Raw genomic sequence first — 22,693 nt, forward strand, 5'->3', positions numbered from 1 at the left:
AGATCTAGATCATCAGTGAAAGCTGCAAGGGTAATTTTAGTGTTAAAGATATTGGGGATATGGTGAAAAGTTTACTGAGAAATGAGAAGGAAAAGGGGTTCAATGCATAGATTAAAAAGATAGGGGGACATAGGACAACCTTGTCTGGTACCATTCTTAATGTTAATTCGAGAGGATGGGTGTTTGTTGATTTGTAGGTATGTATGAGCCTTGCAGTATAGTGTTTTGATAGCTTGTATATAGTTATTGGCTATATTAAAGAGAGGTAAGATATTGAGCAAAAAGTTTATATTGAGTCTATCAAATGCTCTTGAGGCATCAATAACTAATGTGTAGATTGGAGTACATGTATGGGTAGAGAGATTGATCATGGTGTCCAGGGTGAGGGTATGATCAAAGGTTTGTCTGTGTATTATGAAACCTGATTGTTCAGGGGAAACAATGTTTGGGATGATTGGTTTAAGTCTATTTGCTAGTATTGATGCAAATATTTTCATATCAAGATTTATTAGTGCTATAGGTCTGTAGTTCAGGGAAGTTTTGAGGTTGAAGTTTGGTTTGGGTATGAGAATCATTTTAGATGCATTTAGATGTATATCACTTACATCATTGGTAGTAATGTGATTAAATAAATAAAGAAGAAAGACAGATGATTTTTGTGGGAAGGCTTTATAGAATTTGGCCGAAAGACCATCTAGGCCTGGTAATTTGTTGAGTTTGAGTTTGTTAATCATCGTAATAATTTCTTGCTGAGAGATCGGGAGGATAACATTTTTTGTTGATGACTGATTTGGGGAAAATTTAATTGGTTTAAGAAGGCATCTAGGTCCTGCTTATTATGATAGAGGTTTGATGGGCTATAGGATTTTGTGTATATACTTTCGAAGATATGTATGATATCTTGAGTAGTGTAATAGAGTTTATCTTGGTAAATAAGATCTGTTATGTTCGGGGAGGGTACGTTTTGGTTAACAAGTTTCATTAGGAATTTAGAAGGCATGTGAACCCATTCAGAGCAATTCGCTAGAGTTTTAATTTCTTGGAATGTTAGGTTTTTGGCATTGAGATCATATAGTTTTTGCTGGAGTTGTGTTATTTGAATTTCAGTTTCTTGATTAAAGGATGAATGGAGATGGGATTCAAACTTAATGATTTGACTTTTAAGATTGGCTTCCTCCTGGAAAAGTTTTTTTATCATATGAAACTTTACTTTTAAAGGTACCTCTAATTATGGATTTAATAAAGGCCCAATAAATGTCCATAGGTAGGTGATTATATATTAAATTGTCTAAAGCTTGGTCCAGGATGGCATGTATTTCTTGTAGAATTTCTTTTTTCTTTAATAGGTTAGAGTTAAGAACCCAGTTATACCCTCGATTACAGTTAGTTTGATTGTTATCCCAATCAATAGTTAAGTTAATCTTAGAATGATCTGATAGGTATCTGGGTTCTGTGTGGAAGGAATTTTTGTATTTAGTAAATACATTGGAAATTAGGAAGAAATCCAGTCTGGACCAAGACTTGTGACACATAGAGTAGAAGGTATATTTATTTTTGAGAGAGTTATTGGGTTGGAAAAGATGGGGGTTAAATAGGGTGAAGTCATTTTTAACTTCCTTGAGTGTTGATATGGTATGGGTATTGCATTTAGAATTGGTATTGGATCTGTCAGTATCAGGGTCTTGGACTGAATTCCAGTGCCCTCCTAGAATGAAGTAATGACTGGGGAAGTCAAGTAGTATTTTATATATAGACATTATAAATACATGTTGATTTACACAAGGTGCGTATAGGTTTAATATCAGAATAGGTTTGTCTAAACAGGCTAGTTTAGTTGTTATATAGCACCACCTTCCATTCATGTCCATATCGTATTTTATGATTTCACCCTGGAAGTTAGTTTTAATAATGATTGCTACTCCTGAGCTTTTTAGGGATTTGCCAGAAGCAATGATATTCTTAATCAATTGTTTCTTCGAGGAGGGTTTCCATTGCTCTGGTTGTATGTGAGTTTCTTGTAGGAGGGTTAAATTAGCATTGAATTTGTAGATCAAATGTAAAAGTACTTTTCTTTTTTTTTCAAGTTGAATCCCTTTGACATTCCAAGAATCAAATGACCACACACCTACTATTACATCCATGGGTCGGTAAAGGATGAGTGTGATGGGTATAGTTGGTACAACAGATGTAAGAGGAAGGACATTGGCATATAACTTCCTGCATCAAACTTGCACCTGTTCACTAAACTACCATGCCTGGAAGAGATGGGGAAATTGGATGATAAAGAGTTATAACAAGAGTTAAAGCAGAAATGGTTATGTGGAAATTTTCTTATTACTAGTGCTTTGATAGTTTTTAGCCCCATATTAAAAACATATATAGTACAGATAACAAATAGCATGTCTTCCTATTGTAATTTCTACTAGTCTTCTAGCTCTCCATAGTTTTTTAATTATGGGGAAAGTAATGGGCAGCAGTATAGTGTAGTGTAGTAAAAGAAGAATATCCCCCAAAATGGGTATAAGGTGTAAGGGTTCTTAGACTTGGTTAAGGTAGTGTAAAAATTTGTATACCCCTGATATTATGTTGACTAGTGTGTCTTAGTTGGGGCATTGATCTGTGTTATTAATTATAGAGATAATACTAGTCATTTAAATAACTTAATGCATCAGATTTCCAGGTATATTTCTCGTCTCTGGTCAAGAAGCTTCAAGGTGATAAACCCACAGATTTTATAGGTTGTTAGTTTTATATCATAATAGGTATTATTATATTATTAATATTCTGTTAAAATATGGTATACATAAGAGCATACTGAAAAAAATGTTCCTCAAAGAGGTGGTTAATCATAAAACAGTAAGCAAATCAGAGCATATATATTACTTATGAAGACTGCACCATTTGTCAAACTTATAAAGCAATTAACATTACGATTTGTTCCATATAGCACACTAAAAGAAATTTTTTCTCAAAGAGGTGGTTAGTCATAAAACAGTAAGCAAATCAGAGCATATCTATTACTTATCGAGAGTGTGGCATTTGTCAAACTTTTAAAGCAGTTAACATCACAACTTGTTCCACATAGCACACTGAAAAAAAATTTTCCTCGAATAGGTGGTTAGTCCTAAAACAGTAAGAAAATCAGAGCATATATATTACTTATGGAGACTGTAGCATTTGTCAGACTTATAAAGCAATTAACATCACAACTAGTTTCATTAACTATTTTTAACGACAGGCATCTGTCAATTAAGGTGAAGGTATTATTATTAGAAAATGTCTTGTGAACCAGTTCAAGATGGATATCTTAGGTATGCTAGTTATTTGGATAGATAGACTTGAGAGTAATAGTATACACATTTTTGTTTGGTCGTTTTTAATTTTTTACTTCCCTTCTTCATTGTTCTTTCCTCATCTTCCCTTTTCTTTTTTCATTTGTAATTAATATGTTGTGTTACTATGCTAGACGGAAAGAAGAAGAAAAAAAAACACAGTATTCATAGTTGTTGTCCAAGTCTGGTGAAACTTGTATGAGAAGTCATTTATAGAAGTATAGACAAAATAGCATATAAAAGTGGATTCCAGAAGTTTTAAATGTCAAAGAAAGGAAATGTCATGCATTACTTTGTAATGCAATTGTACAGTTTGTAGGTATTTACATTATTCCATGTGTTGTTGAGTGGAATACCAGAACAGAGAATAGTGAGAATGGGAAGGTTGTTGTGTTGACCTCTAGATGGATGTGTAATATGTTTTTGCATGACAGGATTAGCTTGTGGAGCCAAGTTAAAGGTGTTGGATAAAGAAATCTAATTGTAGTAATTCAAAACTAAAGATTTTCTGGTTAACTTGTGCTTTTCAGGATTAAAAACAATAGATGTGTTGAAAATCCGACATTATGAATGCAATTCTTGCATTTCTTTTGCTTGCCTGCCTGAAAAATGTGGTAGTGGTGCTTTAAGAAAGATAAGGCTTCTGGGAAGACAAGTTCAGGGGTTAACCAGGAAGTGACTTGCAGATTGTGATGGCTGGATCCTCATGCTGTATTAATGGAACCAGAGTCATTTTCGGTCAAGAAGTCCGCGGATTATTTCTTTTAGAGTATAAACAGTACCAAAATGGTAAGATGCTTATTTTTACCTTATTTCTATCGCATTCACTCGTCCTCAATTAGCGATCAATGATGTTGCTTATTTTCATTTTATTTGCTACTTTTAGTAGTAAGTAGTTCAGGAACTGCTTTGAAGGTACTTAAGAAGGATTTCTTCGCTTCAGAGATGTTGCTGGCATTGTATTTGATCCCCTGATGCTGGAAGTGGAGTGTGTGAGGGTATTTCATTTGGAATCTAATCTGCTTTTGTATAAAAAAACTACAAAATGTACAAAATGGTGATAGTTTTTGACGTTTCATTTTAATTTGTAGATGAAGATCTTGGGCAAAAAATATTTTATTGCCATTCCAGACCACGTTTTTTTTTTTTTTTTTTGCAGCTGTAAGGATTCTGGTCGCATGTTGAAAATTAAGCAGTTTTACATATACTAATCTTGGTTTAGTGGAATCTAATGATAGATGTAGGGCTCGGTGTGCTCTTTCTATTGTTGTCTGGCTTGCTTCAGTGTTGTTTTCAGGTAGAGCCCCAAATATAGCCAGAATTGTTTCCAGTAGTTTGTTTTGCTCAATACTTTCTGGAATACCCCTCAAGATGATATTATTATGCCTGTATCTTGCTTCTAGCTCCAGGATGTTTGGCTGCATTTCTTGTATAGAATTGTTATAAGCTTTAGATTCCTTCTGTAGTTCTTCAATTTTATTTCCATTTTCAAAGATTCTGGCTTCTGATTTTTCCACTCTGGTTGCAATGTGATTAATGGAATCCCCAAAAGATTTTAACTGGTCTGAGAAATTTTGAATAGCTAACTGTAGAGGCTGTTATAAAAGTTTTAAGTCATCAAGGTTTGTGGATTCAGTTTTATTTTTACGGGATGATTTACTGGTTTCTTGTTGCTTCCCAGTTCTTGGCCTTTTAGTATTAATGTCTTTTTCTGGAGATGTAAGTGCTGAAACTTAGTTTTAGAAGTTTGAGAGTTCATGGTATCTGAGTCAGTCAGCATTATTTCTCTTTTGTTGCTTAGGAGCTGGAAGAAGATGGCTGGCCTCCGGGTGATTCAGTCAGCCAGCAAGTAGAGCACATGTGAAGGAATCCTGGCAGTACCAAAGGTAATCTTCTTAGTTTTCAGTATTCTCTTCTGTTTCTAGTTGTTTTTCTGAGTTGTAGTAGTTAGTTTTGATGACAATGAAGTTTTATTTTTTCCTCTGGATCACGTTTTTTGTCAGAAAAAGTAATTATTTATATTGTTATTTGGAGAGCTAGGTAATTGCAGTGTTTATAGGTCAGGGGCCTTTTTAGATCTCTCTGTTTACTGGAAGACTTTTAATATAAATGCCATGACATCTGTAACAACTTAGTCTAGCTTGTATTCCAGTATATAACTTTAAACATTATAGCATTTATTCACAGGAAATGTATGACATGCGATGTATCTCTCACCACAGGGAAGTCGCAGTAAAGACTGCATAGAGGCTGGCCAAACAGGCATGATTTCTGAGTCTTTATTGACTATCTTGTCATAAATGGTACAATACATGGTGTTAGAAGTGAATGAGTTTTATTCATTTGCAATTTACTAATTATTCTGTAGTACAGAAACATAATTTGCAGCTTGAATTTCATTCATATTAAGTAAAGTCACCATTTCATCTTTAAATCGCATAACTCAAAGGAGCCCTCAGGGCATTTCATTCTTTGGAGAGAAAAAAATATCGATTAGTAGCTACTAGGAATTCTCACATTACAAGGTAGTTTAGCAGAAAAATGTAAGGTGTGGATGCAGACATTCAATATGTTTCTTAGTGTAGGTGGTATAGCCAAGATGCCCAAAAAGGTTCAGGCTGGGATTCATGGAAGTGTAGTAGAATGTACAATACAAATTAGCATGGGCAGCAACAATGTGCTGGGTATGGCCAATTCTAAGGTACAGATAGTGAGGTCAAGCAAAGGACAAATAATACAGTAAGCACCACATGTTAACTAGTGCATAATTTTATGCAAATGAGCCACATGGATAGTGCAAATGACAGCACCCAAAATGGCTGACTGCTTCAGAAACCTATAACATGGGTGCACTGCACCACAGAGTATGCCCAATCTGAAGGTCAAAATGCATACTGTACATGACAGAATGATGATAGCAGTAGAAGAAGCAGTGGCACAACAGCAGCATATATTACTAGCTGATATTAGAGGAAATGGCCACAGTGTTGTATGTCACTGTCATGCACTCTGTACCACCAGCTCACAGAGCAGCAGGCTGTGTATTGTTTCTGAGTGTATAGCGAGACTCTTAAGGGGCCTAGCTAAACTGTGTCAGCCATAATCTGAATTGAGGGGGAATGCATGGTATGCCCATTCCTGTGGATACTAATGTATGTGTAGCCTTAACCATTTACAGTGACCTTTCAGTAACCTATGGGAACATGCTGGGGATATCAGAGGTTCCAGCCTCATAGATCCCAAACCAGTTCCACAATATTATGCTACAGCTTGTGGTGGAGTATATCTAGTTCCCCAGAACTACACAGGAGTTATTGAGGAAGGCTAAAGAACACTCATCCATCTACTTACTTAACTGAATAAATTACTTGAAACTTCAACAAGACGTCTTTATTCCTCCCACAAGGAAGGTAGCAGAGAAAGAGATTCTCCTAGATCTGCTAGCTAAAATTATTTTATCTGCACTAATCCTTTGTACTTTGCTTTCAGGATTACATAGAAGAGAACCAGTACCATGCAAACATTGTGCAAATAGCCCCCCCTTTCCTGAAGTCCTGGGACCCATAGATTGCACACATGTAGCCATCAATGCTCTGCCTGGATTTGAATCACAGTACATCAACAGGAAAGGTTCCACTTCCTGAACTGTTATTTGGACTGTAATTCCCAGTGCATTATATATATATAATATATAAAAAACTGAGTGGCCTAGTGGGCTAATACATTGTGCACTGTGCTGCAGTAATGTATCTTTGCACCATCCAGGCAGTTCACATGATTCACACATTTGGCACAAATCCAACCCATACCAACAAGGTCATCTGGTTGGTAGGTATGCACACACATGCTAGATAGGCAGGTCTATGCACAGTGATACCATACAAGCAAGGAGCAGGCCACATATAATATACTGTTACTGAGTCTGTTGCAGGCAATGCTAGTTATGTTCTAGAACCCTGGTTAATTACCCCAATACACAACCCCTAGGCCATGCAGGAAATGGTCTATAATGCACTCTATGCAGAAATATGAAATATAGTGGAACATTTGTTTATACCATGGAAGGAATGCTTTAAATGGTGAGGCAAGTTAGGAGGTGCATTGCAATACAGTAAAGGTATCTGCAGCAAGATCTTTGTTGTGTGTGTCATGCTACACAACATGGCACTGCACAACTAGATGGGACAGCAGGCAAATAGCTTGACAGGGTCTTACAAATCAATCATAACAGCAGAAGAAGGGCAGAATGGAAAGTCAGAGGAAAAACTTGAACCAGCAGTACAACAGCAGAGGCAGAAACAGGCACAACACATTGCATTTGTAGCAAGGAGGCAGAGTGTGGTCCACAGCTTTCAGCCATGACACAGACAAGACAGACTGAAATGGTACATGCATTAGTACACTCAGGATATGCAGGGAAGTTCATGGACTGACCATGCTGCACATCAAACATCACCATATCATCAGCACTTGCATAGTTGGGGAGAAATAGTGATAAGTGAATATAACATTGTAATAAGGGTTAGGCCATGAGAGGTGAACAGTGTAGCTACGTTCTTTTTGAGATTGTGGGGAGTCAGGAATCACATCTTTCATTGATGGTATAAATCCGCAATATTATGGCCATTGTCAGTCTCCACTGTGTTGGGTTCGCTGTCTCAAGGGTTGGTGCTGTCTCTGGTCGGGAAGATATAGAACTACTGAGCCACACATACATGCCTTCATGGAGCATACCATCTGTCGATGAGTTGTGTTTCCAATAACTTGCATGAATACTGTGGGAAGAGGTGGCAGGCTAATGCCCACAGTTAACAGTGAAGATACCACAACAATGATCTGTATAGTTTGACTTGGGATGGTGTGTGGCCAGAAAATCCTCTACAACAATGGAATGCATGGCTTGTGGAGGCCATCCATTTATGTACTGTAATAATGACTACAGCCTTCCCTCCTCTATGCACCTGAATACCAGCTGCAGTTAGGGCTGTTCCCCTTAATTATGTATTGTAGCCTCCCCATTTATATACTGTATCCTTGCTTTAACATGTGACCTTGGAACTCCCCCCATCCTTGTAGCATGTTCTTCCCAGGTTCCCAATGTACATGGTTACCCCCCCCCACAGCCATAGGGAGACAATACAGTGCAATAGCAGTGTCATTAGTTCTTGGTTATACACACATCATAATATCTGCCTTACTGTCCCCTGACATCTAGCACAGTTTGCTGTTTTTTGCTGAGGTGCTCTACCAGGCAAAACTCATTCTTTACCGCTGTGAAGCCCTACGCCTATGTATGTTTTACTGAAAGTTCTGGTGTTTCACAGTTGTATGGCACTGAGCTGTGCTGCACAAAATGTCACCAACTCTTTATATCGCACTACAAGGAGCCAGTTAGCATGGTGTTTATGGTAATAAAGCCAGTTAACACCACTATCTATAAATCACTGCCACTGTGAAATGCACTACCCAAACATGCTGATTCTAGTTGTGCATGTTCACTCTGATCACAAAGCATGTGAACAGTCTGTGACAGTTTGTGCATATAGCCTATGTCACACTGCCACACTGTTGTGCTATGGGCATTTATTAGTGCCACAATGCAGCACTAGATTGCACAACATGTGATTCACAAGCATGCCTCCATGCACATAAGGCTACCATTTTGCTCCTCAAGCAGATCTGCGTAGGTGATCATAGTTACCTCAGGCAATGGAGAATGGAGGACCCCAGCATGATGTACCAAGATGATCAGAATTTTCCTGTTCTTCCTGCAAAATTATTTCAGAATGCACCTGCTGGGCAGTTATGATGGCCCACTGTGGAAGGAGGATGCTTGGCATGAACTTCTGCAAGAATGAGTCATGCCACTGGCATAATTCATTCTGGTCAGCAATGGCAACATCAGTGTAGTGACCTGAAATGGCATCATCCCAACCTGATTTGTTAGTGGATAAGCAGACATTCACGACATGGAACCTGAAATCTATTGTAAACATTTTTTTCAGTAGATTATATTCTTCTGTCTTAGCTATTGTACATTTATAATTATGAATACATACTTTGCTTTCTGATAGTAGAGGAATGGCAGCTGAATATGGTTGGGAGCTGCAGAAGGCATGAGCATCTCTTCTGGGTGCAGGGCATGTATAACATGTGCCAGCCCATATAACTGAGATTGTGTTTGCAGTATATATGTTTATTGTTTTTTTTCCCATTGTTTTCTCCTACTACAGGTACAGGGTACAGTTGTAGATGATCAGATGAGGTTGCAGACACCTCAGGAATTGCCAGTCTGTGCCTCTGTTTATGGGTCACCAGTGGCTATCAGGTCTGCCTCTCAGCAAGGAAACCATTATCCACCTGCTAGACATGACCCAAAAGGGTTACTTGTGCACTCCATGCCTTCTTCTTGGGAGAGGGTGTAGTTTTCTCTTCTGAAAGTGGGTCGGGGGGGGGCTCTTATCTGGAATCCTGGTATGAATTATGGAGGCTGATGGAGTGTGCCTGAAACTGCTGGAGTCTTTTAACTGGTAGCCCCCCACTCCCTGGATTAGTGGTGGAGTGATGCCTGGGTTTGTTACCATTTTGGAGCTGGCATCCAACCACGCCTGAAACACAACTTATCCCCATCCTAGTATTCCCCTCCATTACATTTCATTCCCCATTCCCTGTTTATTGTCTAACCCTCCCCCTCGCCATTTATTCACCCTTTTTATGCCTGTGTCCATCCACCATTACATCTACCTTTTCTAATGTACCACATCTGTCTGTCTGAGTGTGTGTTTTTTGTTATTTTGTCTGCTGCTGCTACCCGCCCTTCTCACTCTATCCCATTCACAGCTCTCCTTACTACCTTCCACACCTAGGCCCCCTTCTTTCATAATTTATAGTCTTATGGTTAACCTTGTGTGTTTACTCCTGCTTGATGTTCTCCCATCTATCACATTTCCTCCCAATGACATGCTTAGCACTTTGCTACGTATGGCTACATGCTGTGCTGCCCTTCTTGTGCTCAGTGAGCCCATGATACAGCTATGTGGTGCTACATTCCGGGCGTGAGCATGCATTGACTTGATTGTGCTAGCTTGCCTTACTTGTGACATCTGTCATGGTTGCCATGCATCCTGCTGTAACACTGGTCATGTCACGTAGAAGCTTATCCCTGTTTATCTAGTAGATGCTGCTGCACTCTTTAATTATGTGGTCCTTTGCTCAGACTGCCAGTATTAATTGATATCTAGTGTATCTGATTAGCTCTGTGGCTGTTTTTTAGAGGCCTTCTAGAAAATTAGTATTGCACAGGCTACAAATCCTTGCCACAATGTGGCACATTTCTGCATGCCACAGTGGAAGAAGTCTTGATGGTATTTAGTACTTTTTACATTTCAAGAATAGGAGAAAGAAAAAAAACAATAAGAAGAATTTCTAGAATTATTGTAAACGTTTTTTCAAAATAATTTTATTTTGAACGGTAAACAGAATAACAAGTAAATAACACATACACTGAATATCTTAAAATTCAAGTTAAAAAGAAAATAAACACACCATTGTGACTTAGTTGTTTACTAAAAGCAAGTATACAGGTTTCAGTAAGTCATTCTAAACAGTTCAGATAAGATGGTCTTAACAATAAAGAAAAAAAACTTTAGTAATCTTGAAATTATATATACTTCTTATGATCACAATCCATGCTCATACACATGTAACTGTTCTGAAAAATCTTTGGGATCATTTTCCAGTTCCAACTGCAATGGCAAATGCAGCAAAGATTAGTTTTCTTAGCCGTTCCCTCTTCTCCAAGTCAAAAATGTATGTGATATACATAGATCCAACAAACAAACAAAATCCTACATCACACAGGAGGGTATGCTGACCATTAAAGCCATTTTGTGATCCGTGTCACTCTTGCCTATATATCTTTATTTGCTGGAGAGTCCTAGCACAAAAGTCACTTTAAATTGTGAGTATTGTCAACATGCATCTGCTGGGTTTGTTCTTTGCCTAACATTATTTTAGTTCATCAGTCCAGTCATTAATATAATAAACAACAGTTCTCTAAGTCATGCCAATTGCATAAGTGCCATCATCATTATTAAGACTAGATTTACTTCTAACAATCGTATGCAAATCATCCTTTTGAGACGAGGAACACAGATCATCAGTGTTATCAGCTGCTACCTTTAAATATGCATAACATTTATTACACTGTACAAGATATTTGTACATTAGCAAATTGTTAATTGCATACTCATTTAAGGAATCCATATTCAGCATTAAATGAATAAAATATCGCAAAAGAAAAGAATAACCAAAATCAGTAACCGCAGAATTCAAGGAAAATTAAATCAACTTCTGTGACAAAAAATCATACCAGCAATATGCAACTAAATAATAAATTAAGTACAGTAAAGTTGTTCTGACTATACAACTTCTGCAAGCCAGACAAAAGTTATAATTTCTGATGCTACTTTGTTTTCAAGATCACTAAGTAGCATATGTAGGCATGTCTTCTCCTTCATATTAATCTACAAGGCTGAAACATTTGCATTTATTTTTTTCTATAAGGAAGACTTTCTTAAACAGTTGCTGTTTACCAAGTAGTACTGTTAGTCATATGTTGTTTGATAACTTGTTCTAGCATTCTGAAGCAATTTTCCTAAATGCTTTTTCTGTCATAGATAATTTAAATGATGGCCTAACAACACACCACTGTTTCATAGCATGAGAGTTTGCTCCCTGACTTGTATCGTATTCTGTAATGGAGGGCAATACCCTTCATGAAGCAGCTAGAAGTTTAGGGTGCACAGTAAGTAGATGGCTCTTGCTGCAAAGGATAACCAATTGCCTTTTCCAAGGGTTCTGCAGTGATATTTTGGTGTTTACTAAGGGTCTTCTTCTTCTTCTTTTGGCTTTTCCCGGTTAGGGGTAGCCACAGTGGATCACCTGTCCACTCATGATTGGCAGTGGAGTTTTACGGTGTCGAGTTGCCAGCCCGGCGCCCAACCTTCCACAGAGGGCACACACATGCACACACTCACACCTAGGGCCAATTTAGAGTGTCTAATCCACCTACAGCATGTTTTTGGTATGTGGGAGGAAACCAGGGCACCCGGAGGAAACCCACGTGACCACAGGGAGGACATGCAGACTCCACACAAAAGGCACCCCAGCCGAGAATCGAACTGGAGAACCTCTTGCTGTGAGTGTAAACCTTAATATTCTATTTTCTGTAGTTTGCAATAGGGCTGCATTGTGAGATGATACTAAAGAAAGAGTAGGGAGTGAGTAGGGAGAGCAAATTATGTCTTGAGTGCAGAAAAGTAATGACTTTTGTAGTTCTAGCTTCAGGTTTATAAAAATATGATATCTTGTAAGGGATTGAAGTTGTATGTGCCTGTGCTTTGCTATGCATAGTGAAGTTTAGGTACTGATCAGTATAAGCTAGGGGTGGACAGGTAGTGTCCAAGATGGACATTTCATTAGTTACTTTGAGTTTCTGCACTGTCCCAGACAGCACAATATTAGTCATAGCTGCAATCATAGTCAACATGTTTATGTTCATCCAGTTCCACAGTAATTTAACTGATGTTGTGGGCATTGGCACCTGCATTTTTGAAGACCATAGATCAGCATACAGGATACAATTTAGAAGCAGAAGGTCACAGGGGTTGTTACTGATTCACAAACAGAATAGGAAAGGAGCAAGTAATGACTCCTGAAGGATGCCCTTGGTAATATTACCTGATGGAAAAATCAACACCACCCATAACTTTGAGCAATTTATTAGTAAGGTAATTGCAAAATCATAATGTGACGTCATTGAAGAAACCTGAGGCAGTTAGTTTGTTGAGCAGTGATGGGTAATTAAACATTTCAAGTGCTGTCTTAAGATCCAGAAACATAGTACCAGTAAGTAGGCCATTATTTATATTACTATATTATGTGTTAGTGAGAGTATATATGGCTACCCCCCACTAATGTGGAAATGTGTTTCCCAGCCTATTTCTTTAAAATAATCCTGCAGTGGGAGAAACTTCTCATTACTGGGCTCATGAAAGGCTGATGTGATGAGGGATGCCCACTGTTTTGTGTTTCACAATGACCCATCTATCCTTATTCATGATCCAGCTAAGGAAAAGATGTACCAATATAAGTATTCCTTTTTTTAGCTCTGTTAAGACAGATCATGGATTATCAGTGGCTCCATTGTCATAGAACTTATCAACCATTTGTTTTTTTTAGGGTTAGTCTTTTCAAGCACAGTTAAGTTGGCATTGGCTTTCCTGATATACTTCACATATGCATTCTGTTTTATGCCATTTGGTCAGACATCTGACACTCCAGGATAAAATGGAACATTTTGCTATGTGTCCTCTAAAAATCATTCTGCCTGGAAAAGACGATTTACGTTATCAGTTTCCTTTTCTTATGCAAGGGACCAGAATTAACAGTAATGTGTTTATGGCTAACTAATACTTATAGGAGTCATTTCCTCTTTGAATAATGTCTCTACCCAGCTTCCCACTTTCCCTTTTCTTCACTTTTAAGTGTCTGTTAAAGGTGCATATGGCTAGGTCACTTTTGATCCCTGCAGTCACTTGCCAAGTACTGTTCGTGTGTTACAAACAGAAGCTGTATTTGTAGATCAGAGCATGTGTATGTACCTTTAAGAAGCATTTCCAGATGTAGCACGTGCATATAAATATTGAGCATGTGCAGCAGTGCCATTTTGAGAGAACAGCCAGAGTGTTAACATTTATGTGTCTGTTTATGAGTTTAAGTTACAAAGCCTCACTTCTGATGTGTTTGTGTTTAATAACCCGTTAGATTTAAGTAGTATGTATCCCATATACATTTATAAAAATATACTCAAAGGCCAAATATTAAGGAATCCATGTCTGCATACTACAGATGATGATTTTCTTTTATCCAAAGAATGTTTATCTCTTGATTTCATCCAGACAGGATACAACAAGACTGAGGTTCATAACCAACTTAAGGAAGCTGTCAAATTATGTAACACCACTGGAAGACCCTGTCATTCTAAGAAGAACCAAGCAGGTAATCCTATGGAATCCAAGAAAGTTGTGAGAACTGCACCTATGAGAGTGATCCTGACATATTCGAATGATGTTCGGTATATGTGACATCACAGGAGATAACTGGAAAATCTTTACTAGTGATGAGAATATAAGACAAATAGTGAGAGAGACTCCATTATTTTTGTTTGAGAATAATAAGAACTTAAAGGTTTACTTTGCCATACTCAGCATAACAATGTACAAGTTGTAAATACATCTTTAAAAAACAAGTACTTATACATCCTAAAACTCATAAATGCTATTGTTTACAGACATATGCTGATTGTAAGACTAAAAATCTTATTGATATTGCCTGTAGTCAGCAGCTTCTATGTTGGCAAAACTAACCAACAATTTAAAGAGAGGATTTCCAAGCATGCCAGTGATATTCAACTCAAAGATGATAAAAACCCATTGACAAAACACATTATGGCAAATAACTCTCATATTTTTAATTTTATGGACATCCTAGTAGTGAAGAAAAATATGAGAGGAGGGAATATTGTATTACGTATGGAACTGGCTGAGATGAATTGGATTGGTGACTTACAGGCAGACACACCTCCAGGACTGAACACCTCCATTCCTTTAAAACCAACCCTAAAAGGGCTTAGGTGTGAATATTGACTTTTGATTAGTCTTTATCTTGTTTAAATATCTGATGGCTTTATGAAGGGACAGGATATGAAGAAGGGTGTTGGGAATGCCTGAAAGCACTTATCTTGTTGTTATTTTTGCTGTTTTATTGTAACATTAAATTGTTTATTTTAAAATTACTTGCTGCCGTAGTGGTGCTATTGCTTTTTACCGTAAGATATATATACATATATATATTAATATCTAAGTATATGTTGAGTTTTGTAATTGCTAAGACCTGTAAAAGAATACCAAGATTCAACTAACAATACAGAACTGTGCTAAAATAATTCAGTATATATATATATATATATATATATATATATATATATATATATATATATATATATATCAAAATCTGGGGAGTTTCTACACAGCTCTCTGCTGAAAAGTTTTTTTTTGCTTAACCCAGATGGACATCAGCAGTGTCAGTGGATTAATAGGTAGCTCACTTTTTTTTTGGTACAGCAGGTTGCGGATTCCATTCCTACACCAAATATATGGATTGCTGAAACTGCAGTGCAGCATTAGGGGAGTGCTGCACTCCTGGGTGTGTTACCCTTCAGATGAAACATTAAAACAAGATCCTAACTGCCTGAGTTAGTGATAACTCAGGTGGATCATACCTCTCAACAGAAGAAATCTGGACAAAGTCTAAAACAATGGGGGAACAAAGGCTTAAAATAGAGACATTTTAAGTATTGCATTTATAAACTTAGAAAGTTCCTAGAATAATAGGTTTTGTGTTAGCCTTCATTTTCTGAATTATATAAACTCTGAAACTCAAATGTTTATAATTATTTATTTATTTTACACCTGTTTACCAGGAAAGTCCAACTTGGAACAAAGCCAATTTTCAGCAGAGGCCTGGGAAAAAAATGTTCCAGACATTTGTTTTTATAACATGGGAGGAAACCAAAGCACCCTGAGGAAATGCACACAAATGCAGGGAGGACATGCAGACTCTGCACACATGGCACCCCAGCTAAGAATCGAACTGGAGAGCCTCTTGCTGTGAGACAACAACTCAACCGCTGCACCACTGTGCCAAAAATATTTAGTGACTTCAATCCTCAGTTATTTGCCAGAAAATGACACATTTTATAACAGACCAAAAATATAACGCAAAAATCTGGACAGCTGAGAGCTATGGGTGGATGTAAAAGATCTCTCTGAACCAATGCAAAACAATAGGGATCCTTTATTTATATAGAAAAATAACACTCATTTACAAAATATTTACATATTTACAAATATATTCAAATATGTTTACACATATTTATAATTTCCTTTACAATCATACTAAACTTTCATCCCTATTTGATCCCATTTCTTTTTTCATAACCACCTTCTGATTTTACATAATATTTTTGCTAAAATCAATTTACCATTAAGCATAATTTAATGTATTCTTTCATTCCATATAACTAATATAACATAAAATAAATTGTATCTATTCTTTTAACATATTTCTGACTTCTATTATTATAATATCTATAATTAATCATATCAATGTTTATTTTATCTATTTCTTTTATATCTTCGAAAAAATCTTCTTTACATAATTCTCCCCATAACTTTTTTATTCTTTTACATTTCAAAAACACATTTCATAGTTTGTTCTTATATAATGTAAACATATTCTATCATTTTTCTTTTGATATGGCATATTTCTATTACTGATAATTTGTCTACTACCAATCTCCATAAAAAAAAAAAAACTTGTCATTCTTTCTGATTACACCATTTGCTTCTTATAATTAGCTTTAATTTTTCATCTGTTTGATTTACTCATGGTTTTACATAGTGATGTTTCATCATTACATTTTTATACCATACTTTTCTTTCTTTTTCTATATCGATCAGTTATTTTCTACAAATACATTTTATTTCTTCATTTATACATTATTTTTCTCTTTTTTTTATCCTACCCCAAAAATTATTATACTTATTTATACAGTTTTACTAATAATCTTTCATCTTTTTCATTTATCCAATTTAACACTTTGTAGAAATTTAATAAAGTAGTACAAACCACTGGGTTAATTAACCCTAAAACTCTTTCTTCTTTATTTACATACAAAACTCCTCTTTTTACTGGGTTTAATCTAGAACCTCATATAAATGAAAAAAAAAATAGCTGCAATAATTCCATTTCAAATACTGTTGACAACATAAATACACTTGCTAAGTATGCTATTTTTTCTTTCAGTACTGAATTTATCAAATAAGCATTTTTTCTACATGATAATTTATATGTTCTCCAGAAAAGACTGGTTTGTTTTATTCCTTCTGTTGTTTTTCCCCATTGAATTTTACTTGCATCTTTATTCTCAAATGTTATAGCGAACACAGACATTTCATTCATTGTAAACTATATTCCCCAGATCTCTACTATATCACCTAAACCTTTACTTTTCTCTTTATTTAAAGTCATCCCACTCACCTCTAGACCCTCATTTGTGCAAATTATTACTTCTTTTATCCACATTTTTATTTTTTATTTTGCAATTATTATAATATCTGCATATATTAATAAAAACTGGATTCTTAACCCTTCAGGTTGTAATTTAGTTCACATATTATCACATTCATAACTAATGCAGAGAGGCTTCTATATCTTCATATGTACCTCTTGGCATAACCAGCCAAGTATTTTACTTTATTACTTTATTATTGTTATGTTCTGACATACATAATTTCCTAATTTTCTCATTTATATTCTTTCATCATTACCCATAAGATTTCATGTCTAACTGTGGCAAATATCTTATTGAGTTCTCCTATCATGATGTTTTCTTCTTCTTTTCTATTCAGAATATCATCTACAACCTCTCAAGCTATCATTAATAATTCATGACAACCCTTATATTATCTTCCATAATGTTTTCCATTTTAGTTTCAAATATCTTTTGTATTATTTTCATAAAGATCTTACAATCATTATTATTCATTACTATGGGTCTCCAGTTTTTTAATTGTCTTCTATCTTGCTTCTTCTATATGACTGTAAGTATTCCACTACATAATTTCTTATACATAAAACCTTAATTTAACCATTCATTCAAACTTTTTAAAAGTATTTTTTGCCAATCCCTTAAAATTTTATATATTTCATATCCTATTTTGTCTGTTCCTGCAGCTGAATCTATATTTATGTGTCCTAGTACTTTAGCTAACTTATTTAAGTCAACTTTTCCAGCTCTTTATTATCTTTTTCTGTTAACTTTTTTACTTTCCATGTTTTATTTACTATCGTCTTTTTTTCTTTAAACATTTCTTCTACATATTGTACTACACTATTCATAATCTTTTCCTGAGTTATTTCTATTTCTCTTTTTACATTTTTTATTTCTATCATTATAGTAACATCTTCCTTTACTAATCTAAGTAACTCAATACTTCTCTTTTTCCTTGTAAAAATATATTTGCTTGTATTTTTTATTGATTTCTTTCATATAATTCTTTTTCTTTGTCAAAGTATTTTCTATCATTATGTTGTAAATCTTGAGTAAAGCAGCAAACCAATGATGGATGCACATAGAGCTCTAAAATAATAAAACGTTTAATAAATGAATGAGTGCTTTCACGCCACTATGGGCACTTCCTCAGATCAATAAAACATAAATGAATTAGAACAAATTTAAATACATAAAATGGATACAAAATAACCAAGAATTTCATTTAAACAAAGCACATGACTTAAAGTAGGGTTTTAAATGGACTGCTTCATTATCAACATCTATACATTGAATGACAGCATAGGATCATTCAAATCCTTTGTTCAAAATGTGATGTTAAAACTGATTTATCACAATGAATCAGCTATTAGTTCATTCAAAAAAAGGAGTACTTTTGTCCCTCCTCTTACTCCCTCGTAGGAGGCCTTTTCTAAGGTTTGAGAAGCAGATCTACTGAAGAACATGAGCAACTCAGGTATGTAATTGACATGAGAAGAGTTTATAGCTATTAAATAGTTGCAGGATTTGGATGATCTCATCATTTAACCTGCTGATAAAGGAGGTGCTATTGTCTCTATGGACATGGATTTTTATATTAATAGTATGATAGTACTTTTATCTGATAGTTCTACCTATGCTGTCCTTCAATGTACAGATGTTGATAATGTGATCAACAAGTTACATATTGATGTATATGGTTGCTTAATGCGTAGATACATAACTCAAGAATTGTATAGTTATCTATTAGTTGAACATCCCCTTTTGATTTACAAAATCTTTTGAAATCATTCCATGTATTTGTGGCATTGCTGATCAAAAGCTAAACATTTCTCCCTTTTGGATTCATGATTTCCACCACAATTATGATGGTTGGCAATGAAACTGGGTAAGCACACACCCTCACCCTTATGCCTGTTTGCTGATTCACTCTTGTGGTTCACTGAGATTGTGCAAACTCTAAAATTTGCTAGAAAGCTCTGGGGTTTACCAGTGAGTGTTGCAGGGGATACAGTTGATGCCATGTGCTTGGGCCTGTTCCTTTTAACTACATTCTGCATACTATCAACATGATCTCTAGAAGTTACTGGAAGCATACCTCTCTCATTTTTAAGTATATTTGTGTGCTTTTCTGTGAGCTTGTATATCTGACAAATCTAAATGGCCTTATTCAAAGTTAAATCACTGTCATGAAGCAAAATCTTTCTCACAGCATCTTTAATACCACACACAAGTCTATCTTTTATCAACTCATCCCTTAAATCACCAAATCTGCATGTTTTAGCCTTGTTTCTCAAGTCAGTTATCTATAGGTTCATAGGTTCATACTAGGCTATCTGCCCTAGGGCATTTATAAGCCTAGCCAGAGTGTGTTTGGCTTTCGCCACCCGTTTTAAATTAATTTTGCTATGCCCTTTTTCGAGGTTAGTATACTGTGCCTCTGTCTAACAGTGACACAGAAGTGATACCCGGGGTAAACCTACGATCTCCCATCCACTCATCAAGATTCCTCTTGAAGAGAGTCAATGAGGGACTCTGCCTAACCTGGACTGGGATTTTATTCCAGAGTGAAGGGAGCCTCTGGGTTATGAATCTGTCCCTCCAGCATGTCCTATTTATTTCAGTGCTGAGGTTCAAGTCTCTCGAGCCCGTAGCTCGATGGGATTTGGATTTTCTGAGGTGCAGCATGTCCATTAATTCCGGGTTGGACATGGCTTTATACATCAGGCACAGATCACCTCTGAGCAGGTGGTATGCCACTGACTAGAGCTGGAGTTTCTTTAACCGGGCAGCATATGGCATCTGTTTGAGCCCTTTGATCCTCTTGGTGAGGTACTTTTGGGGTCTTTCCAGTTGCTGCAGGTGTCTAGTAAGGTACATCCCAAAAGGGGCATTGTACTCAATTATGGGCCTGATGAGGGATGAGTAAAGAGGCACGATGACCTCCCCTGATCTAGATGTGAATCCCATCATGATTAGGTGGGCTATATAAAATGTTTTTCTAACCACTTTGGCCACGTGGTTGTCAAATGAGAGATTGCTATGAACATGGGTCCCCAGGTCCCTAATTACTTCTTCTGTACTTAATGGATTACCACCTATGTGGTAATTTGTGGGCACTTTGTTTTTGCCAAAGAGGATGACTATACACTTTTTGGCATTTAGCTTGAGGCCATGGCTCTGGCACCAGTTGTCTGTTTCTATGAGGCCCTTTTGGAGGATGCTTGTATCTGCTGGAGAGTCGATTATGGCGCCCAGTTTGCAGTCATGTGCGAACTTGGTCAGCCACAGTCCTTCCGTGTTGGCCTGTACCTCCGAGAAATATATACCGAACAAGAGAGGTCCCAGGACTGAGCCTTGTGGGATGCCACTTGTAACTGGTTTGGAGTCTGACATGGCTCTAGCAATTCTAACCATGTGGGTTCTGTCCTTGAGCCAGTTTGCAACCCATCTAGTGATATAGGGGGTTTATATTTAAGCTGGTGAGCTTATCTATAATGCCCGAGTGGGGTATTGTATTGAAGGCTTTTACGAGGTCCAGGTAGGCTGTGTGGACCATCTTCCCCTCGTCAATGGCCTTGGTGACTGTTTCAAAGAAATCAACCAGGTTTAAGAGGCAGGATCTGCCCTTAACAAAGCTGAACTGGGTAGGATCCAGTGTCTGTAGGTCCCCAATATCTTTATTTATGAGGTCCATGATGATCCTTTCCATAGCTTTGCAGACCAAGCTAGTCAGGCTTATGGGGCGATAGTTTCCTGGATCCGTTGAGGCACCACCTTTGTGGAGAGGGACCACTGTTGCTGTACGCGACTCTTTGGGTACATATCCTGTAGTAAGGCTGAGATTGAACAGTAGTTTTATGTTTGGGTTTAGCTCTTCTTGGAGTTCATGTAGGACGCAGCCCGTGACACTGTCTGGTCCCATTGATGCTGTGTTTTTTGTTTTGGAGAGGGCAGCTCTTACCTGAGCATCTGAGATGTCAGGGGGGCAGCACTCTGCTGGGATAGATATTTGCCCTTTTGGTGGGGAGGGGGGGAGAAGTTTGTGTTGAACCTGTCAGCTAGGATGTTGGCAATGTCTGTGGGTTCGGTGTATTTTTTGTCATTTTGGATTAATTCTGAGCATATCTGGGAAGTCCCACCCCGGTTCCTAACATAACTAAAGAAAGCCTTGTGATTATCCTTAGTGTCCTGTGCAATTTTTCTCTCGAAGCTGGCCTTAGACGATTTTATGAGTGCCCGTAGTTTTTTGCTAATACTGATCAGAGATGCCTTCTCTTTTTGGGATTTTGCTCTATCATGTAGTAGCTTCTTCCTTCTATTGTATAGTTTGTTTATGGCTGGGGTCCACCAGACAGGACGTCTGGCTTTGGAGGATTGGGTTTTGGTTTTATTTGGGATTGCATGATCCATGCATTCCTGAAGGTGTTCATAGAATGCGTTTATAAAGGATTCTGCTGTCTGGGCCGTATTTTCCACAGGCACGGGGCCTTTGAAGGATTCCACCTCAGTTTTGAGGAGTGTGAAATTTGCTTTAAAGAAGTTTTTCACTGTGGTTTTCAGGGCAGGGGGTGGAGTCGGGATGTGAATATCTAGTGAGATTAGTTTATGGTCTGATCTTACCAGTGAGGGATACACTTCTGGTCTGGAGCATAGAGATCCCAAGTTGCTGATGATCAGGTCCAGTATGTTTTCCCCTCTTGTGGGAGTGGTAACAAGTTGTTCCATAGCATTTGAGTTTATAAATTCTGGGAACCTTTGAGCTAGGGTGTTGGAGCTAGAGTAATGCTCTCAGTCTATGTTTGGGTAGTTGAAGTCGCCCAATATAATGGTGTTTGGAGAGACCTTCATATTTTCCAGTGTTCTCAGGAAGGCTGAGTGGGGTTCCTGGGTTTGGGAGGGTGGTCTGTAGCAGGCTACAAATTGGAAGGCAGTTTTACCCACTGTTAGTTGCACATGGATAGTCTCTGATGCTTCGTGCTGTGCCACCAACCTGGAGGTGTGGGTATCTTTGACGAATATTGATACTACCCCTCCTTTTGTTGTTCGGTCCAAGTTTTGGGGCCGAAAAGCATGGTATGAGGTATAACCTGGTAGTGCTGGGGTGCTCTTGGGAGCCTTGAACCAGGTTTCTGTTACTGCACAGATATCGATGTTTTCCATGTTAAGGAGAGTTTTGAGTGTG

The 22,693-nt window shown here is 37.2% G+C and overlaps 1 long non-coding RNA gene across 1 annotated transcript; it reads left to right on the plus strand.

Moving 5' to 3' along the window:
• The first annotated feature begins 4,020 nt into the window (after window positions 1-4,020).
• On the plus strand, window positions 4,021-15,189 carry LOC122801523. Its single transcript, XR_006364754.1, has 3 exons — window positions 4,021-4,121; window positions 5,134-5,218; window positions 14,294-15,189. It is a non-coding gene; the product is annotated as an uncharacterized LOC122801523 (long non-coding RNA).
• Window positions 15,190-22,693: the final 7,504 nt, after the last annotated feature.

The sequence above is a fragment of the Protopterus annectens genome, chromosome 1.part0, assembly GCF_019279795.1.
Source record: "Protopterus annectens isolate FY-2018-M chromosome 1.part0, PAN1.0, whole genome shotgun sequence".
NCBI lineage: Eukaryota > Metazoa > Chordata > Ceratodontiformes > Protopteridae > Protopterus > Protopterus annectens.